This window comes from Ornithorhynchus anatinus, chromosome 2, assembly GCF_004115215.2.
Source record: "Ornithorhynchus anatinus isolate Pmale09 chromosome 2, mOrnAna1.pri.v4, whole genome shotgun sequence".
In the NCBI taxonomy this organism is placed as follows: Eukaryota; Metazoa; Chordata; class Mammalia; order Monotremata; family Ornithorhynchidae; genus Ornithorhynchus; species Ornithorhynchus anatinus.
In genome coordinates, this window is record NC_041729.1 from 22,429,410 (window position 1) to 22,439,026 (window position 9,617).

General features: G+C 53.3%; 1 protein-coding gene across 3 annotated transcripts in view; it reads right to left on the reverse strand.

The window, feature by feature from the left end:
- Positions 1-8,771, reverse strand: part of ADORA2A (adenosine A2a receptor) — a 44,329-nt gene extending 35,558 nt beyond the window's left edge. Inside the window, exons 1-2 of one of the 3 annotated variants that reach the window (XM_029057853.1) lie at positions 8,666-8,771; positions 7,498-7,852 (exon numbers count right to left, since the gene is read on the reverse strand). The gene's annotated coding sequence lies outside the window, so the exon portion shown is untranslated. Of the gene's footprint in view, positions 1-7,497; positions 8,261-8,423; positions 8,475-8,665 lie in introns of those variants that run through there. The other 2 variants (XM_029057852.1, XM_029057854.2) reach the window with 2 other exon arrangements.
- Between the last annotated feature and the right edge of the window lie 846 nt (positions 8,772-9,617).

Below are 9,617 nucleotides of genomic sequence, written 5' to 3' on the forward strand. Positions count from 1 at the left end.
TGCCTTCAAACATGCCCACGTCTCCCCCATCCTAAAAAAACCCGCTCTTGACCCCACTTCCCCCTCCAGTTATCGCCCTATCTCCCTACTACCCTTCCTTTACAAAATCCTAGAACGAGTCGTCTACACTCGCTGCTTAGAATTCCTTAACTCCCATTCTCTCCTGGACCCCCTCCAATCTGGCTTCCGTCCCCTCCACTCTACCGAGACTGCTCTCTCTAAGGTCACCCATGACCTCCTTCTTGCCAAATCCAATGGCTCCTACTCCATTCTGATCCTCCTCGACCTCTCTGCTGCCTTTGACACTGTCGACCATTCCCTCCTCCTCCATACCTTATCTCACCTCGGCTTCACGGACTCCGTCCTCTCCCGGTTCTCCTCTTACCTCTCTGGCCGGTCATTCTCGGTCTCCTTCGCTGGCGCCTCCTCCCCCTCCCATCCTTTAACTGTTGGAGTTCCTCAAGGATCAGTTCTTGGCCCTCTTCTGTTCTCCATTTACACTCGCTCCCTCGGTGAACTCATCCGCTCTCACGGCTTTGACTGCCATCTCTACGCAGATGACACGCAGATCTACATCTCCGCCCCTGTCCTCTCCCCCTCCCTTCAGGCTCGCGTCTCCTCCTGCCTCCGGGACGTCTCCACCCGGATGTCGGCCCGCCACCTAAAACTCAACATGAGCGAGACTGAGCTCCTCATCTTCCCTCCTGAACCCGGTCCTCTCCCAGACTTCCCTATCACCGTGGATGGCACGACCATCCTTCCCGCCTCTCGGGCCCGCGGATGGCACGACCATCCTTCCCGTCTCTCGGGCCCGCGATCTCGGTGTCATCCTTGACTCGTCTCTCTCGTTCACCCCACGCATCCTATCCATTACCGAGACCTGCCGGTTTCACCTTTACAATATCACCAAGATCCGCCCTTTCCTCTCCACCCAAACGGCTACCTTACTGTTACGGGCTCTCGTTATATCCCGGCTAGACTACTGTGTCGGCCTTCTCTCTGACCTCCCTTCCTCCTCTCTTGCCCCGCTCCGGTCTATTCTTCACTCCGCTGCCCGGCTCATCTTCCCGCAGAAACGATCTGGGCATGTCACTCCCCTTCTTAAATAACTCCACTGGTTGCCTATCAACCTCCGCTCCAAGGCTTCGAGGCTCTCCATCACCTTGCCCCTTCCTACCTCTCCTCCCTTCTCTCTTTCTACCGCCCACCCCGCACGCTCCGCTCCTCCGCCGCCCGCCTCCTCGCCGTCCCTCGGTCTCGCCCGTCCCGCCGTCGACCCCCGGGCCGCGTCCTCCCGCGGTCCCGGAACGCCCTCCCTCCTCACCTCCGCCAAACTGATTCTCTTCCCCTCTTCAAAACCCTACTTAAAACTCACCTCCTCCAAGAGGCCTTCCCAGACTGAGCTCCTCTTCTCCCTCTACTCCCTCTTGAAACCCCCCTCACCTCTCCGCAGCTTAACCCTCTTTTCCCCCCATTTCCCTCTGTTCCTCCCCCTCTCCCTTCCCGTCCCCTCAGCACTGTACTCGTCCGCTCAACTGTATATATTTTCATTACCCTATTTATTTTGTTAATGAAATGTACATCGCCTCGATTCTATTTAGTTGCCATTGTTTTTACGAGATGTTCTTCCCCTCGACTCTATTTATTGCCACTGTTCTCGTCTGTCCGTCTCCCCCGATTAGACTGTAAGCCCGTCAAACGGCAGGGATTGTCTCTATCTGTTGCCGACTTGTTCATTCCAAGTGCTTAGTACAGTGCTCTGCATATAGTAAGCGCTCAAGAAATACTATTGAATGAATGAATGAATGAATGTGTACGTGCAAACACAAACCCTCTGGGGCACGTGTGGCACTATTTTATTAAGACTCCACCTCTAAACTGTAAGCTCACTGTGGGCAGGGAATGTGTCTGTTTGTTATGGTACTCTCCCAAGCACTTAGTAAAGTGTTCTTGGTAAAGTGGGGGTAATAATAATAATAATGTTAGTATTTATTAAGTGCTTATTACATGCCAGGCACTGTTCTAAGCGCTGGGGTAGATATGTGGTAATAATAATAATAATAATGATGGTATCTGTTAAGTGCTTACTCTGTGCCAAGCGCTGTTCTAAGCAGTAGGGTAAATACAAGCAAATCAGGTTGTCCCACGTGGGGCTTACGGTCTTAATCCCCATTTTACAGATGAGGTAATTGAGGCCCAGAGAAGTTAAGTGACTTGCCCAAAGTCACACAGTTGACAAGTGGCGGAGTTCGGATTAGAGCCCACAGCCTCTGACTCCCAAGTCCGGGCTCTTTCCACTGAGCCATGCTGCTTCTCCAAAATTGGGTTGGACACAGTCCCCTGTCCATGTGGGGTTCACAGATTCAGTCCCCATTTTACAGGTGAGGTAACTGAGGCCCAGAGAAGTGAAGTGACTTGCCCAAGGTCACGCCACAGACAAGTGGCAGAGCTGGAATTAGAACCCACCTCCTCACCGTCCCTCGGTCTCACCTATCCCGCCGTCGACCCCTGAGCCACGTCCTCCCGCGGTCCGGGAATGCCCTCCCTTCTCACCTCAGACAATCTAATTCTCTTCCCCTCTTCAAATCCCTACTTCAAGCTCACCTCCTCCAAGAGGCCTTCCCAGACTGAGCTCCCCCCTTTTTCCCTCTGCTCCCTCTACGCCCCCCCTTCACCTCTTCGCAGCTAAACCCTCTTCTCCCCCCTTTCCCTCTCCTCCTCCACCTCTCCCGTCCCACCCCCTCAGCACTGTACTCCTCCGCTCAATTGTATATATCTTAATCACCCTATTCATTTTGTTTATTTTGTTTAATGAGATGTACATTACCCTGATTCTATTTATTTGCCATTGTTTTTACGAGATGTTCTTCCCCGCGACTCTATTTATTGCCATTGTTCTTGTCTGCCTGTCTCCCCCGATTACACCGTAAGCCCGTCAAAGGGCAGGGACGGTCTCTATCTGTTGCCGACTTGTACATTCCAGGGGCTTAGTACAGTGCTCTGCACGTAGTAAGTGCTTAATAAATCCTATTGAATGAATGAATGAACCCATGACCTTCTGACTCCCAGGCCTGTGCTCTATCCACTACAACATGAAAGAATTTCTGTTCTTCCTACTTAGATTCTGAGCCCCACATGGGACAAGAGCTGTTTCCAAGCTCTCTTGTGTTTAACGCAGTGCTTGGTACATAATAAGCACTTGGCAAATACAACCCTTATCCTTATTATTATTCCTGTTAGTATTATTATTAATAATGGTATTTGTAAAGGGCTTACTATGTGCCAAGCACTGCTCTAAGTGCTGGGGTGGATATGAGGTAATCAGGTTGCCCCATGTGAAATTCATCATCTTAAACCCCATTTTACCGATGAGGTAACTGAGGCACTGAGAAGTTAAGCGACTTACCCAAGGTCACACAGCAGACAACGCGATGCACACGACAGAATAGTAATAATAACTGTGGAATCTGTTGAGCGCTTGCATTGTGCCAAGTACTGTACTAGCCACTGGCATAGATACAAGATAATCGGGTCAGACACAGTCCCTATCTCTCATAAGACTCACAGACTTAATCCCCATTTTACAGATGAGGTATCTGAGGCACAGAGAAGTTAAGGTACTTGCCCAAGGTCACAGATCAGACAAGTGGAGGGGTTGGGATTAGAACCCAGGTGCTCTGACTCCCTAGCCACAACCTCCTCTCTTCAGTCCTGGCCTGGCCTTGAGGGCCCACACTCCCACTCGTTTACATGAGGGAGGACGTCCCTTGTTCTAATCACGAGCCGAGATGGAGCCCCACCAGGCCTGTAGCCGGCTCCTCCGCCACTGGGAGAAACTGGGCTTCCCATCGTCCATGGCAGCCCGTTCCACCTCGGCCCCCCTTACTGAAACAGCAGACACAGCAGGATTCACCCTCACTGCTTGGGATTTATTTACTCAGAGCTCATCTTCCTCGATAACAATTGTTTTTCTGGCAGAAAATGGGGAGACTTCAACTGCTGGGTGATGAGGTAGGGGTGACCGCTACACAGAGAACCATCCTGTCCCGCCTGAGAAGACAGAAGGCCGGAGAGGGGAATGTCAACAAATACTCCCAGTTTCTTTTCCAGGGCAACATCTGGAGATGAATCACCGAGAGGAGAGCAAGCCGGAGAGGGAGGACGCACCAAGTCACATACTGTTCCCTGGGTGAGAATGGTACAGGCTTCGGCCGGGACGGGGGAAACACAATTGCTCAGAGACAATGCGGTGGGATTGCCGGCTACTTTCCGGGGCTTGCCGGAAGTCTTGGGGCCCGGTCTCTGGCCAGTTAAGATGGAGAAAGAGTGAATTTCTTCTGTTGCGGAACTGGCTCGGTTCCAACAGTCCGAATCTTGGGAAAAAGTAGCTCAACACAGTACCAAACTCAGCTGAGTGAGTGCACCAGCGCACGGACCCCCAATCTCCCAGCCCGGAGGCCGGCCCGATTCCAGCCCTCTGCTGTGCCTCTGCACCAGAGAAAACTTGGGGACGGGGGGGAAGGGTGGGAGGCTCAATGAGAGAGGTCACACAAGTTGGGGTCTGGGGCCAAATTGGGGGTTTGGGTTTGCATCTGTTTCTCGGGACCACCACGGGCCCAGATGGAGCAAATCTAAATCAGACATTCAGTCATTTGAACAACTGGGAATGCTTTCACTCAGTCGAGCGGGAGGGAATTTACTGAGCCACTACTGTGTGCAAAATGTTTAGAATTAGAGTCCAAGAGCGTTAGAAGTCTCAACTCCTGACCTCAAGGAGCATCACTCCTAATGCAAACAGACTTCTGGCTCCATCCAGGGGCAGCCTCTCATTTCCAGAGCTGGGCCCAAATTGGACCAGCTTCCTTGAGGACAGAGGCCATAGGCTCTCAGGAGCATCTGCTTGTCACCTCCGTGCCACAGCTCCCGCTCCACGCAGGGATGTCCCCGTGGGAACACTGATACCAAAGAGTCAGTGATAATCTGAACAGTGATAATTTGGTCAGACACAGTCCCTGTCCCACTCGAGGCTCATAGTCTAAGTAGTAGGGAGCACAGGTATCGAAACTCCATTTTACAGATAAGGAAACTGAAGCACAGAGAAGTGAAGTGACTCATCCAAGGTCACGTAGCTGCCCAGCAGTGGAGTTGGTCACAAAACAGCATGGCCTAGGGGATAGAGCACGGGCCTGAGAGTCAGAAGGACCTGGGTTCTAATCCCGGATCCTCCACTTGTCTGCTCTGTGACCTTGGGCAAGTCACTTCGCTTCTCTGTGTTTCATCTGCAAAATGGAGAATGAGACTATGAGCCCCTCGTGGGACAGGGACTGTGTCCCACCCGATTAGCTTGCGTATTCTCCACAATTTAGTACAGTGCCTGGCAAATAATAAACACTTCACAAAAATACCATGAAAAAAAGAAAGGGGATTCCCCTGGCTAAGTCTGCTCTAGCTTGTATCTACTCCAGAGTTTAGTACAGTGCCTGGCAAATAGTAAGCACTTCACAAATACCATGGAAAAAAAAAGAAGGGGGATTTCCCTGGCTAAGTCTGTTCTGGAGCCTGATCACCAGTTGGCAAATACTATGCTTGGTCTTTCAAGTTACTCAATTGCCAGAACCCGCCCTGCCACTCCTTCTCTGTGAATGTGCTATTTTGGGAGCCGAGACAATGAGAATGGAAAAGCCTTTCCGATGGCCATCCAATCCAGCCACTAGACTCGTTAGACTATTGTGCACCTGAAAGTCATTCATTCGGCCTGTCTGCCGTTCAATACTCAGTTCTACCTCATCTTTTTTTTCAGCTAAATTGCCCCCATTGTCTAATCAACATTACAGTCATAGGCTTTTTTCTTGATTACATTCAATTTCTTTTCAAGTTTCAGGAACAGATAGAATCATAAATAATTCCTACCCTCTTCTTTCTCATTACCTTGCATTGCCCTTTCTTTCTGTCATTAAGGTCTCTTATATTCCCCTTCCTCAGTGGTGCTGCCTAATCCTAAATCCCTGCTAGCCGTGTTTGGTTCCAACTTTCCAGATGATTTTTAATAGTAGGGTACACCTTGCTCCTATCCCCACGAGCAGTTTCACCATTTAAGAACTCAGCCGAGAGAGAACCCAAACACTAAAATGACAGCACTCGGCTTGCCGGGGCAGTTCCTAAGAAGCGCTTTTCTAAAGGAGCAGATTGAGTCGGTCCTTGGCAAGATCGGTAGGATCCACTTGAACGCTTTGGGAAGCCGAGAACCCAGTTTATCCTTACAGGGATGGGTCTTTCTACGAAAGTGAGATACATGTGCTTAGAAGTGCCACATTCCCACCCCATAAGGCACAGAGAGCCAACTCTCAATTCTCCATGGCAACAGCGGCCGGGGATACATGGAAAATTGAAATCCACTGATAATCCCGAAGTCTCCATTTATCCGTTAGTTTTAAACCCCTCCCGAGCCAAGGCTTATAGCTGAACTAGCAAGCAGCAGAACGGACAGGTTTTCATTTTACTTCTCTCTGTTCTTGCACACCCTCTGACGGTAGCGGCGGTGAGCCGTTAAACGGCAAACTGCAGACGGTGAAGGGAAAAGAAAGAGGAATCAGCATCCTAACTAATCTGCAGACTAGAAAATCAGCCTAATTGACGGTGGGCTCTGTGTTCTCCAGTCTCTTCAGAAGTGCCCCTTGTCTCTTGGGTGACTTGGGCGAGTCACTTAACTTCTCTGTGCCTCTCACCTGTAAAATGGGAATTAAATTCTACTCCCTCCTACCTAGGCTATGAGCCCCAAGCCGTACGGGGACTTGTTCATTCCAAGCGCTTAGTACGGTGCTCTGCACATAGTAAGCGCTCAATAAATACTATTGAATGAATGAATGAATGGTCCACCTTGGTAACCTTGTATCTATACCAGTGTTGAGAACAGCGCTTGGCACATAGTAAAGCGCTTAACAAATACCATTTTCGTTTGCTGGTGCTCCTTTTCCCTGGACTGAAGAGTTCTCCCTCGCACTAGCACTCCCCACGCTCCCCACTTTATATCTCTCCTTTAATCACAGAGAAATATCGCTGCCCATGTATCTGAACTCTCCAGATAAGACCGGCATAGTTCTCCCTTTGTTATTCATCAATAGCTTCTACACACTGAGGGCAACCTGCTTTAGGCAAACCATTCGTTCATTCGATCGTCGTTATTGAGCGCTTACTGTGTGCAGAACACTGTACTAAGCGCTTGGGAAGTACAATTCAGCAACAAATAGAGAGGATCCGTGCCCACAACGGGCTCACGGTCTTCAGTTCCGACTTGGCGATCATGTTCTTTTACAAAAAGCAAATCGCAACTTTAGCCTGTTAGGAGATCGATACCCTAATAAATTCATCGGAAAATGACATTTTTCCACCCTCCTGACTCCATCTGTATAGGAAACAAGGGAGCCAGGAGTTCATGGGGCACCATCGGTTTTCTGCAAACCACCTACCCTGAACATAGCTTTCCCCTTTGCACAGTACCTGACTTCAATAGAGTCGTTATCGGGTCGGTCTTTTTCCAGTTGGTCTTTCTCCAATACTTCTCCGGACGCTTCGAGAGATTCTTGAATTTATTTCATCACTCCTCTTCGTTTCTTTCGGTCGGGTCTTCCAGGGCCGGGGCGGCTTGGCATGGATTTCACTCCTCCCGGTTCTTCCAGATGTCAGAATCCACCTCTGCCTTAGCGTTCGGATCCTCCTCTCCCGATTTTCCTGATCTCCGGGTCACGAAATTGTCCCAAAGTGGAATTCGCCAGGGGGCCCGAGCCCTGATGGAAGCGGTTGGTCTCTTCTAAAGCTCCTGGACTCCAAACACGACCCAAGGCAAAGCTCCCAGCTGCGTAGCGGAGGAGGAGGAGACAGGTTTTATTGTTGCTGGGGCTGTTGGGTTGGTGGGTGGGTTTTTTTTTTCTTTTTAATAAAAATGACCCAAACAGGATCTGCCGTGCCCAGAGACGAGCAGCCAGGCCCTTCAAGCTTCCTCCTCGTGCCAAACCTTCGAAGCAGGTATTCTTCCCCAACAAGCTGGCAGGAGGGCGGTTGCCACCCGGGCTGGTCCTGGGGGCGCCCAGAGGGAAGCCGGGCCACCAAACTTTGCCTCTAAAAGAGTTGGGAGGCCAGATGGAGGAGCGGCGTCTGCCCGTGCCTTCTCCCCGCCTCGAAAGAGCCCCGGAGCCAGCAGGAATTTCCCGACCCTCGGGGCTCCCGGAGGGTGGGGAGGAGAGGATGGGAAGAGGGGGAGGGAGCGGGAGAAGGAGGAGGGGAGGGGGTCTCGCACGTCCCGGGAGATGGGCAGCTCCGTTCCGGGGGGAACCTCGGAATGGGTTGGGCGGGGCTCCCCCGACCCCCCCAAACTCTGGTCCCCGGACAGCTCCTCCTCCCCGCCGAGCCGGCCTGGGGAAACTTACCGGGCCGGACGGGACCGGACGGGCCGGGAGCTCTCGGGCCGCGGGGTCCGGAGGGAGAGAGGGATGTAGACGGGGGGAGACGGGGACGGGGACGGGGGGTCTCCGGAGCCCCCGCCCCCCATCGGGTCCCGCCCTCCCCGGGGCTGTCGTCCGGGCTTCCCCCACCCGCGGCCGGGGGGGGGGGGATGGGGAGGGGGCTTCCCGCATCCGCCCCCTGGCTCGGCTCGTCCCGGGACACCGACCTGGGCGGGTGTAGGTGCTGCGGGGCGTCTCCTCAGGCCGCTCCCCGCCGGCCGCCGAGCGTTTCTGGCAGCGGGGGACGGAGGACGGGGATGCGGGAGGATGGAGGACGGGGATGCGGGAGGATGGAGGAGGATGCAGGAGGAGGGAGGACCAGGAGCCGAGGACCGGGCGCCCCCTGCAGGCCACCTGCCGCCCCCGCCCACGCCCCCTTCCCCAAGGCCCTGCCCGAGGGGCCCGAGGGGCCCGAGGGGCCCGAGGGGCCCGAGGGGCCCGAGGGGCCCGAGGGGCCCGAGGCCCAAGGCTTAGCTGAGGACCGACCCCTTCGACGTCTTATGGCACCCTCCTCCTCCTCGGGGAGGCACGTGAAGCCCAGAGGAAGAGCCACTCGCCAAGTGGGAAGTGTCATTCGTTCAAGTGTCCTCCGCCTCTCGTCCCCTCTCTCCCGTCCCGACTCCGATCCCCCATCCCACCGGGCTCCTGAGCCTGCCGTCCCCATTCTTTCGTTCAGTCGTATTTATTGAGCGCTCGCTGAGTGCAGAGCACTGGCACTAAGCGCTTGGAAAGTACAATTCGGCAACAGAGACCATCCCTACCCGGCAACGGCCTAGAGGCGGAAGACGGACGACAAAACGAACCAAGGAGACAAGCGTCGATAGCATCAATATAAAGAGATAGAATTATAGACTTCAGCACAAGTCGCCTTCCCAGCCCGGGGAATCGGAGGGCTTGGACAGAGAGCCAGCCCTTGCTCAGGCCTGGGCAGACGGACGAGAGAACACCTCCTCAAGTCCAGGGAAGAGAGCCGACCCTTCAAGGACAGGGCTGGTTCCACTACCGAGGCTTGGGTTTTCGGCCCACTTCCCCAGAGGAAGAACGGGAGTCTCCCAGCTGGGCAGGTCTGGGACCCCGAGGGTGCTCCCAGGAATGTCCCAGCCTTGGACTTGTTACCCC